We start from the raw sequence: 12,263 nt of genomic DNA, 5'->3' as shown, positions 1-12,263 counted from the left end.
AAACACAGCTTGTATCATATGAAGAAACCCTGAACAGCTTAATGGTGTTTACCCTATGTTTCAGGTGATGATCAGGAGTATTTCAAATGTAGAAATGTGTTGCTCATTACATAAAATGCTAAGATTGTAAATGTTTACTTCAATTTATTTAATTAAAAAAATATTTCTACAGGTAAAACAGTTGGACAAGGGGGCACCCAGATTTGAACTAGGGACCTTTTGATCTGTAGTGAAATGCTCTACCACTGAGCTATACCCCCATTTCTGAAATGTTCACCTTTATTTATTCAGTAATATGTAAAAAGTGGAAGCAACATGCAATCACCATCAAAGCAATGCATTTTCAGCCACCAAACCCGCCTTATAAGTATAAGGGGTACAAAAGATGTCCTTTATCTGCCTTGGTAAAATACAGTGATGTTTCGATTGCAAGAATTCATACATTTCGTATCACATGTAGATCTTGGAACATGGAAAAAAACTTTTGTCAAATGCACAAATTCTGCAAAACATAACTGTTTCTCTACTGCATTTTGTTGATTTTGTGCCAAGAGCATAGTTAAACCCAATTGTTCATTGTTTTGTATATGAAATTATGATATATCTTATTGTTTCTTACAGTGCATTGGGTTAAAAAATACATTTTAACAGGATCTATCGAAGAGGGTATATGGTTATGAAACTGGAACTTCTTGAAAAGCACTCCTACGCTGTACCACTGACATAAACCCTTGAATGCTGAAAACTGCCCTTTTTTAAAAAGGTGATAGAGTGGGTGGGTGACTGTATGGAACTTGTAGAACTAATGACATCAGTGCACTTTTCGTCAGCTGTACAAATTAATACATTTCATTAAGGGCATGTTATTGGTTTCCACCACAGTTTTATAGCATTCATATGAGCTTCCAATGGACTATTTCAAACTGATAATATCACCAGTAGAATGTGGGTGAATGTAAAACAGCTTGTATCATACGAAGAAATCCTAAACAGTTTCATGGTGCTTACCCTATGTTTCAGGAGATGATCAGGAGTATTTCAAATGTAGAAATGTGTTGCTCATTACAGAAAATGCTAAGATTGTAAATGTTTTCTAAAATGTATTTAATTAAAAAAATATTTCTACAGGTAAAACAGTTGGACAAGGGAGCACCCAGGTTTGAACTAGGGACCTCTTGATTTGCAGTCAAATGCTCTACCACTGAGCTATAACCCCAGTTCTTAAATGTTCACCTTTATTAATTCAGTAATATGTACAAAGTGCAAGCAACATGCAGTCACCATCAATGCAATGCATTTTCAGCCACGAAACCCTCCTTATGAGTATAAGGGGTACAAAAGATGTCCTTTATCTGCCTTGGTAAAATACAGTGAGGTTTCCATTGCAAGAATTCATACATTTCGTATCACATGTAGATCTTGGAACATGGAAAATAAATCTTTTGTCAAATGCACAAATTCTGCAAAATGTAACTGCTTCTCTACTGCAGTTTGTTGATTTTGTGCTAAGAGCATAGTTAAACCCAATTGTTCATTGTTTTGTATATGAAATGATGATATATCCTATTGTTTCTTACAGTGCATTGGGTTGAAAAACATTTTAACAGGATCTATTGAAGAGGGTATATGGTTATGAAACAGGGACTTCTTGAACTACACTCCTACGCTCTACCACTGACATAAACCCTTCAATGTTGAAAACTGCCCTTTTTTTAAAAAGGTGATATAGTGGGTGACTCTATGGAACTTGTAGAACTAATAACATCAGTGCACTTCAGGTCAGCTGTACAAATTAATACATTTAATTAGGGGCATATTATTGGTTTCCACCACAGTTTTAAAACATTCATATGAGCTTCCAATGGACTATTTCAAACTAATCATATCACCAGTAGAACTTGGGTGAATGTAAAACACAGCTTGTATCATATGAAGAAATCCTAAACAGCTTAATGGTGTTTACCCTATGTTTCAGGTGATGATCAGGAGTATTTCAAATGTAGAAATGTGTTGCTCATTACATAAAATGCTAAGATTGTAAATGTTTACTTCATTTTATTTAATTAAAAAAATATTTCTACAGGTAAAACAGTTGGACAAGGGGGCACCCAGATTTGAACTAGGGACATTTTGATCTGTAGTGAAATGCTCTACCCCTTAGCTATACCCCCATTTCTGAAATGTTCACCTTTATTTATTCAGTAATATGTACAAAGTGGAAGCAACATGCAATCACCATCAAAGCAATGCATTTCAGCCACCAAACCCTCCTTATAAGTATCAGGGGTACAAAAGATGTCCTTTATCTGCCTTGGTAAAATACAGCGATGTTTCCATTGCAAGAATTCATACATTTCATATCACATGTAGATCTTGGAACATGGAAAAAAACTTTTGTCAAATGCACAAATTCTGCAAAACGTAACTGTTTCTCTACTGCATTTTGTTGATTTTGTGCAAAGAGCATAGTTAAACCCAATTGTTCATTGTTTTGTATATGAAATTATGATATATCTTATTGTTTCTTACAGTGCATTGGGTTAAAAAATACATTTTATCAGGATCTATTGAAGAGGGTATATGGTCATGAAACAGGAACTTCTTGAAAAGCACTCGTACGCTCTACCACTGACATAAACCCTTGATTGCTGAAAACTGCCCTTTTTTAAAAAGGTGATAGAGTGGGTGCCTGTATGGAACTTGTAGATCTAATGACATCAGTGCACTTCTGGTCGGCTGTACAAATTAATACATTTCATTAAGGGCATATTATTTGTTTCCACCACAGTTTTATAGCATTCATATGAGCTTCCAATGGACTATTTCAAACTGATAATATCACCAGTAGAACTTGGGTGAATGTAAAACACAGCTTGTATCATACTAAGAAATCCTAAACAGTTTCATGGTGCTTACCCTATGTTTCAGGAGATGATCAGGAGTATTTCAAATGTAGAAATGTGTTGCTCATTACATAAAATGCTAAGATTGTAAATGTTTTCTAAAATGTATTTAATTAAAAAAATATTTCTACAGGTAAAACAGTTGGACAAGGGGGCACCCAGATTTGAACTAGGGACTTCTTGATCTGCAGTCAAATGCTCTACCACTGAGCTATACCCCCACTTCTTAAAAATTCACCTTTATTAATTCAGTAATATGTACAAAGTGCACGCAACATGCAGTCACCATCATTGCAATGTATTTTCAGCCACCAAACCCTCCTTATAAGGATAAGGGGAACAAAAGTGGTCCTTTATCTGCCTTGGTAAAATACAGTGAGGTTTCCATTGCAAGAATTCATACATTTCGTATCACATGTAGATCTTGGAACATGGAAAAAAAACTTTTGTCAAATGCACAAATTCTGCAAAATGTAACTGCTTCTCTACAGCAGTTTGTTGATTTTGTGCTAAGAGCATAGTTAAACCCAATTGTTCATTGGTTTGTATATGAAATGATGATATATCCTATTGTTTCTTACAGTGCATTGGGTTGAAAAACATTTTAACAGGATCTATTTAAGAGGGTATATGGTTATGAAACAGGGACTTCTTGAAGTACACTCCTACGCTCTACCACTGACATAAACCCTTCAATGTTGAAAACTGCCCTTTTTTAAAAAGGTGATATAGTGGGTGACTCTATGGAACTTGTAGAACTAATGACATCAGTGCACTTCAGGTCAGCTCTACAAATTAATACATTTCATTAAGGGCATATTATTGGTTTCCACCACAGTTTTATAACATTCATATGAGCTTCCAATGGACTATTTCAAACTAATCATATCACCAGTAGAACTTGGGTGAATGTAAAACACAGCTTGTATCATATGAAGAAATCCTAAACAGCTTAATGGTGTTTACCCTATGTTTCAGGTGATGATCAGGAGTATTTCAAATGTAGAAATGTGTTGCTCATTACATAAAATGCTAAGATTGTAAATGTTTACTTCAATTTATTTAATTAAAAAATATTTCTACAGGTAAAACAGTTGCACAAGTGGGCACCCAGATTTGGACTAGGGACCTTTTGATCTGCAGTGAAATGCTCTACCCCTGAGCTACACCCCCAGTTCTGAAATGTTCACTTTTATTTATTCAGTAATATGTACAAAGTGGAAGCAACATGCAATCACCATCAAAGCAATGCATGTTCAGCAACCAAACCCTCCTTATAAGTATAAGGGGTGCGAAGGATGTCCTTTATCTGCCTTGGTAAAATACAGTGAGGTTTCCATTGCAAGAATTCATACATTTCGTATCACATGTAGATCTTGGAACATGGAAAAAAAATCTTTTGTCAAATGCACAAATTCTGCAAAATGTAACTGCTTCTCTACTGCAGTTTGTTGATTTTGTGCTAAGAGCATAGTTAAACCCAATTGTTCATTGTTTTGTATATGAAATGATGATATATCCTATTGTTTCTTACAGTGCATTGGGTTGAAAAACATTTTAACAGGATCTATTGAAGAGGGTATATGGTTATGAAACAGGGACTTCTTGAACTACACTCCTACGCTCTACCACTGACATAAACCCTTCAATGTTGAAAACTGCCCTTTTTTAAAAAGGTGATAGAGTGGGTGACTCTATGGAACTTGTAGAACTAATGACATCAGTGCACTTCTGGTCAGCTGTACAAATTAATACATTTCATTAAGGGCATATTATTGGTTTCCACCACAGTTTTATAACATTCATATGAGCTTCCAATGGACTATTTCAAACTAATCATATCACCAGTAGCACTTGGGTGAATGTAAAACACAGCTTGTATCATATGAAGAAATCCTAAACAGCTTAATGATGTTTACCCTATGTTTCAGGTGATGATCAGGAGTATTTCAAATGTAGAAATGTGTTGCTCATTTCATAAAATGCTAAGATTGTAAATGTTTACTTCAATTTATTTAATTAAAAACATATTTCTACAGGTAAAACAGTTGGACAAGGGGGCACCGAGATTTGAACTAGTGACCTTTTGATCTGTAGAGAAATGTTCTACCCCTGAGCTATACCCCCATTTCTAAAATGTTCACCTTTATTTATCCAGTAATATGTACAAAGTGGAAGCAACATACAATCACCATCAAAGCAATGCATTTTCAGCCACCAAACCCTCCTTATAAGTATAAGGGGTACAAAAGATGTCCTTTATCTGCCTTGGTAAAATACATTGAGGTTTCCATTGCAAGAATTCATACATTTCGTATCACATGTAGCTCTTGGAACATGGAAAAAAATCTTTTGCCAAATGCACAAATTCTGCAAAATGTAACTGCTTCTCTACTGCAGTTTGTTGATTTTGTGCTAAGAGCATAGTTGAACCCAATTGTTCATTGTTTTTTATATGAAATGATGATATATCCTATTGTTTCTTAAAGTGCATTGGGTTGAAAAACATTTTAACAGGATCTATTGACGAGGGTATATGGTTATGAAACAGGGACTTCTTGAACTACCCTCCTACGCTCTACCACTGACATAAACCCTTCAATCTTGAAAACTGCCCTTTTTTAAAAAGGTGTTCGAGTGGGTGACTCTATGGAACTTGTAGAACTAATGACATCAGTGCACTTCTGGTCAGCTGTACAAATTAATACATTTCATTAAGGGCATATTATTGGTTTCCACCACAGTTTTATAACATTCATATGAGCTTCCAATGGACTATTAAAAACTGATCATATCACCAGTAGAACTTGGGTGAATGTAAAACACAGCTTGTAAAATATGAAGAAATCCTAAACAGCTTAATGGTGTTTACCCTATGTTTCAGGTGATGATCAGGAGTATTTCAAATGTAGAAATGTGTTGCTCATTACATAAAATGCTAGGATTGTAAATGTTTACTTCAATTTATTTAATTAAAAAATATTTCTACAGGTAAAACAGTTGGACAAGGGGGCACCCAGATTTGAACTAGGGACCTTTTGATCTGCAGTGAAATGCTCTACCCCTGAGCTATACCCCCATTTCTGAAATGTTCACCTTTATTTATTCAGTAATATGTACAAAGTGGAAGCAACATGAAATCACCATCAAAGCAATGCATGCTCAGCCACTAAACCCTCCTTATAAGTATAAGGGGTGCAAAGGATGTCCTTTATCTGCCTTGGTAAAATACAGTGAGGTTTCCATTGCAAGAATTCATACATTTCGTATCACATGTAGATCTTGGAACATGGAAAAAAATCTTTTGTCAAATGCACAAATTCTGCAAAATGTAACTGCTTCTCTACTGCAGTTTCATGATTTTGTGCTAAGAGCATAGTTAAACCCAATTGTTCATTGTTTTGTATTTGAAATGATGATATATCCTATTGTTTCTTACAGTGCATTGGGTTGAAAAACATTTTAACCGGATCTATTGAAGAGGGTATATGGTTATGAAACAGGGACTTCTTGAACTACACTCCTACGCTCTACCACTGAAATAAACCCTGTAATGTTGAAAACTGCCCTTTTTTAAAAAGGTGATAGAGTGGGTGACTCTATGGAACTTGTAGAACTAATGACATCAGTGCACTTCTGGTCAGCTGTACAAATTAATACATTTCATTAAGGGCATATTATTGGTTTCCGCCACAGTTTTATAACATTCATATGAGCTTCCAATGGACTATTTCAAACTAATCATATCACCAGTAGAACTTGGGTGAATGTAAAACACAGCTTGTATCATATGAAGAAATCCTAAACAGCTTAATGATGTTTACCCTATGTTTCAGATGATGATCAGGAGTATTTCAAATTTAGAAATGTGTGGCTCATTACATAAAATGCTAAGATTGTAAATGTTTACTTCAATTTATTTAATTTAAAAAATATTTCTACAGGTAAAACAGTTGGACAATGGGGCACCCAGATTTGAACTAGGGACCTTTTGATCTGTAGTGAAATGCTCTACCCCTGAGCTATACCCCCATTTCTGAAATGTTCACCTTTATTTATTCAGTAATATGTACAAAGTGGAAGCAACATGCAATCACCATCAACGCAATGCATTTTCAGCCACCAAACCCTCCTTATAAGTATAAGGGGTTCAAAAGATGTCCTTTATCTGCCTTGGTAAAATACAGTGATGTTTCCATTGCAAGAATTCATACATTTCGTATCACATGTAGATCTTGGAACATGGAAAAAAACTTTTGTCAAATGCTCAAATTCTGCAAAACGTAACTGTTTCCCTACTGCATTTTGTTGATTTTGTGCTAAGAGCATAGTTAAACCCAATTGTTCATTGTTTTTTATATGAAATGATGATATATCCTATTGTTTCTTAAAGTGCATTGGGTTGAAAAACATTTTAACAGGATCTATTGACGAGGGTATATGGTTATGAAACAGGGACTTCTTGAACTACCCTCCTACGCTCTACCACTGACATAAACCCTTCAATGTTGAAAACTGCCCTTTTTTAAAAAGGTGATAGAGTGGGTGACTCTATGGAACTTGTAGAACTAATGACATCAGTGCACTTCTGGTCAGCTGTACAAATTAATACATTTCATTAAGGGCATATTATTGGTTTCCGCCACAGTTTTATAACATTCATATGAGCTTCCAATGGACTATTTCAAACTAATCATATCACCAGTAGAACTTGGGTGAATGTAAAACACAGCTTGTATCATATGAAGAAATCCTAAACAGCTTAATGGTGTTTACCCTATGTTTCAGGTGATGATCAGGAGTATTTCAAATGTAGAAATGTGTTGCTCATTACATAAAATGCTAAGATTGTAAATGTTTACTTCAATTTATTTAATTAAAAAAATATTTCTACAGGTAAAACAGTTGGACAAGGGGCACCCAGATTTGAACTAGGGACATTTTAATCTGCCGTGAAATGGCCTACCCCTGAGCTATACAACATTTCTGAATTGTTCACCTTTATTTATTCAGTAATATGTAAAAGTGGAAGCAACATGCAATCACCATCAAAGCAATGCATGTTCAGCCAACAAACCCTCCTTATAAGTATAAGGGGTGCGAAGGATGTCCTTTATCTGCCTTGGTAAAATACAGTGAGGTTTCCATTGCAAGAATTCATACATTTCGTATCACATGTAGATCTTGGAACATGGAAAAAATATCTTTTGTCAAATGCACAAATTCTGCAAAATGTAACTGCTTCTCTACTGCAGTTTGTTGATTTTGTGCTAAGAGCATAGTTAAACCCAATTGTTCATTGTTTTGTATATGAAATGATGATATATCCTATTGTTTCTTACAGTGCATTGGGTTGAAAAACATTTTAACAGGATCTATTGAAGAGGGTATATGGTTATGAAACAGGGACTTCTTGAACTACACTCCTACGCTCTACCACTGACATAAACCCTTAAATGTTGAAAACTGCCCTTTTTTAAAAAGGTGATAGAGTGGTGACTCTATGGAACTTGTAGAACTAATGACATCAGTGCACTTCTGGTCAGCTGTACAAATTAATACATTTCATTAAGGGCATATTATTGGTTTCCACCACAGTTTTATAACATTCATATGAGCTTCCAATGGACTATTTCAAACTAATCATATCACCAGTAGAACTTGGGTGAATGTAAAACACAGATTGTATCATATGAAGCAATCCTAAACAGCTTAATGGTGTTTACCCTATGTTTCAGGTGATGAACAGGAGTATTTCAAATGTTGAAATGTGTTGCTCATTACATAAAATGCTAGGATTGTAAATGTTTACTTCAATTTATTTAATTAAAAAATATTTCTACAGGTAAAACAGTTGGACAAGGGGGCACCCAGATTTGAACTAGGGACCTTTTGATCTGCAGTGAAATGCTCTACCCCTGAGCTATACTCCCATTTCTGAAATGTTCACCTTTATTTATTCAGTAATATGTACAAAGTGGAAGCAACATGCAATCACCATCAAAGCAATGCATTTTCAGCCATCAAACCCTCCTTTTAAGTATAAGGGGTACAAAAGATGTCCTTTATCTGCCTTGGTAAAATACAGTGATGTTTCCATTGCAAGAATTCATACATTTCGTATCACATGTAGATCTTGGAACATGGAAAAAAATGTTGTCAAATGCACACATTCTGCAAAACGTAACTGTTTCTCTACTGCATTTTGTTGATGTTGTGCCAAGAGCATAGTTAAACCCAATTGTTCATTGTTTTGTATATGAAATGATGATATATCTTATTGTTTCTTATAGTGCATTGGGTTAAAAAATACATTTTAACAGGATCTATTGAAGAGGGTATATGGTCATGAAACAGGAACTTCTTGAAAAGCATGCGCACACTCTACCACTGACATAAATCCTTGAATGCTGAAAACTGCCCTTTTTTAAAAAGGTGATAGAGTGGGTGTCTGTATGGAACTTGTAGAACTAATGACATCAGTGCACTTCTGGTCAGCTGTACAAATTAATACATTTCATTAAGGGCATATTATTGGTTTCCACCACAGTTTTATAGCATTCATATGAGCTTCCAATGGACTATTTCAAACTGATAATATCACCAGTAGAACTTGGGTGAATGTAAAACACAGCTTGTATCATACGAAGAAATCCTAAACAGTTTCATGGTGCTTAGCCTATGTTTCAGGAGATGATCAGGAGTATTTCAAATGTAGAAATGTGTTGCTCATTACATAAAATGCTAAGATTGTAAATGTTTTCTAAAATGTATTTAATTAAAAACATATTTCTACAGGTAAAACAGTTGGACAAGGGGGCACCCAAATTTGAACTAGGGACCTCTTGATCTGCAGTCAAATGCTCTACCACTGAGCTATACCCCAAGTTGTTAAATGTTCACCTTTATTTATCCAGTAATATGTACAAAGTGGAAGCAACATGCAATCACCATCAAAGCAATGCATTGCCACCAAACCCTCCTTATAAGTATAAGGGGTACAAAAGATGTCCTTTATCTGCCTTGGTAAAATACAGTGATGTTTCCTTTGCAAGAATTCATACATTTCGTATCACATGTAGATCTTGGAACATGGAAAAAAAAACTTTTGTCAAATGCACAAATTCTGCAAAACGTAACTGTTTCTCTACTGCATTTTGTTGATTTTGTGCCAAGAGCATAGTTAAACCCAATTGTTCATTGTTTTGTATATGAAATTATGATATATCTTATTGTTTCTTACAGTGCATTGGGTTAAAAAATACATTTTAACAGGATCTATTGAAGAGGGTATATGGTCATGAAACAGGAACTTCTTGAAACGTACTCGTACGCTCTACCACTGACATAAACCCTTGAATGCTGAAAACTGCTCTTTTTTAAAAAGGTGATAGAGTGGGTGTTTGTATGGAACTTGTAGAACTAATGACATCAGTGCACTTCTGGTCAGCTGTACAAATTAATACATTTCATTAAGGGCATATTATTGGTTTGCATCACAGTTTTATAGCATTCATATGAGCTTCCAATGGACTATTTCAAACTGATAATATCACCAGTAGAACTTGGGTGAATGTAAAACACAGCTTGTATCATACGAAGAAATCCTAAACAGTTTCATGATGCTTACCCTATGTTTCAGGAGATGATCAGGAGTATTTCAAATGTAGAAATGTGTTGCTAATTACATAAAATGCTAAGATTGTAAATGTTTTCTAAAATGTATTTAATTAAAAAAATATTTCTTCAGGTAAAACCTTTGGACAAGGGGGCAACCAGATTTGAACTAGGGACCTCTTGATCTGCAGTCAAATGCTCTACCACTGAGCTATACCCCCATTTCTTAAATGTTCACCTTTATTAATTCAGTAATATGTACAAAGTGCAGGCAACATGCAGTCACCATCAATGCAATGCATTTTCAGCCACCAAACCCTCCTTATAAGTATAAGGGGTACAAAAGATGTCCTTTATCTACCTTGGTAAAATACAGTGAGGTTTCCATTGCAAGAATCCATACATTTCGTATCACATGTAGATCTTGGAACATGGAAAAAAAACTTTTATCAAATGCACAAATTCTGCAAAATGTAACTGCTTCTCTACTGCAGTTTGTTGATTTTGTGCTAAGAGCATAGTTAAACCCAATTGTTCATTGTTTTGTATATGAAATGATGATATATCCTATTGTTTCTTACAGTGCATTGGGTTGAAAAACATTTTAACAGGATCTATTGAAGAGGGTATATGGTTATGAAACCGGGACTTCTTTAGGTACACTCCAACGCTCTACCACTGACATAAACCCTTCAATGTTGAAAACTGCCCTTTTTTAAAAAGGTGATATAATGGGTGTCTCTATGGAACTTGTAGAACTAATGACATCAGTGCACTTCAGGTCAGCTGTACAAATTAATACATTTCATTAAGGGCATATTATTGGTTTCCACCACAGTTTTATAACATTCATATGAGCTTCCAATGGACTTTTTCAAACAAATCATATCACCAGTAGAACTTGGGTGAATGTAAAACACAGCTTGTATCATATGAAGACATCCTAAACAGCTTAATGGTGTTTACCCTATGTTTCAGGTGATGATCAGGAGTATTTCAAATGTAGAAATGTGTTGCTCATTACATTAAATGCTAAGATTGTAAATGTTTACTTCAATTTATTTAATTAAAACATATTTCTACAGGTGAAACAGTTGCGCAAGTGGACACCCAGATTTGAACTAGGAACCTTTTGATCTGCAGTGAAATGCTCTACCCCTGAGCTACACCCCCATTTCTCAAATGTGCGCTTTTATTTATTCAGTAATATGTACAAAGTGGAAGCAACATGCAATCGCCATCAAAGCAATGCATGTTCAGCCACCAAACCCTCCTTATAAGCATAAGGGGTGCAAAGGATGTCCTTTATCTGCCTTGGTAAAATACAGTGAGGTTTCCATTGCAAGAATTCATACATTTCGTATCACATGTAGGTCTTGGAACATGGAAAAAAATTCTTTTGTCAAATGCACAAATTCTGCAAAATGTAACTGCTTCTCTACTGCAGTTTGTTGATTTTGTGCTAAGAGCATAGCTAAACCCAATTGTTCATTGTTTTGTATATGAAATGATGATATATCCTATTGTTTCTTACAGTGCATTGGGTTGAAAAACATTTTAACAGGATCTATTGAAGAGGGTATATGGTTATGAAACAGGGACTTCTTGAACTACACTCCTACGCTCTACCACTGACATAAACCCTTCAATGTTGAAAACTGCCCTTTTTTAAAAAGGTGATAGAGTGGGTGACTCTATGGAACTTGTAGAACTAATGACATCAGTGCACTTCTGGTCAGCTGT

General features: G+C 35.1%; 4 non-coding genes across 4 annotated transcripts; all 4 read right to left on the bottom strand.

Moving 5' to 3' along the window:
- Positions 1 to 188: 188 nt before the first annotated feature.
- On the bottom strand, positions 189 to 260 carry TRNAC-ACA (transfer RNA cysteine (anticodon ACA)). Its single transcript has one exon. It is a non-coding gene; the product is annotated as a tRNA-Cys (tRNA).
- Positions 261 to 3,052: 2,792 nt separating this feature from the next.
- Positions 3,053 to 3,124, bottom strand: TRNAC-GCA (transfer RNA cysteine (anticodon GCA)). The gene has a single exon. It is a non-coding gene; the product is annotated as a tRNA-Cys (tRNA).
- Positions 3,125 to 6,863: 3,739 nt separating this feature from the next.
- TRNAC-ACA (transfer RNA cysteine (anticodon ACA)) lies at positions 6,864 to 6,936 on the bottom strand. The gene has a single exon. It is a non-coding gene; the product is annotated as a tRNA-Cys (tRNA).
- A 3,733-nt stretch (positions 6,937 to 10,669) lies between these two features.
- TRNAC-GCA (transfer RNA cysteine (anticodon GCA)) lies at positions 10,670 to 10,741 on the bottom strand. Its single transcript has one exon. It is a non-coding gene; the product is annotated as a tRNA-Cys (tRNA).
- Positions 10,742 to 12,263: the final 1,522 nt, after the last annotated feature.

Source organism: Ambystoma mexicanum, chromosome 4q (genome assembly GCF_040938575.1).
Source record: "Ambystoma mexicanum isolate Mex_15411 chromosome 4q, UKY_AmexF1_1, whole genome shotgun sequence".
Classification (NCBI taxonomy): domain Eukaryota; kingdom Metazoa; phylum Chordata; class Amphibia; order Caudata; family Ambystomatidae; genus Ambystoma; species Ambystoma mexicanum.
The sequence above is the reverse complement of the archived record's forward strand: the minus strand, read 5'-3'. Positions and strand labels throughout refer to the sequence as shown.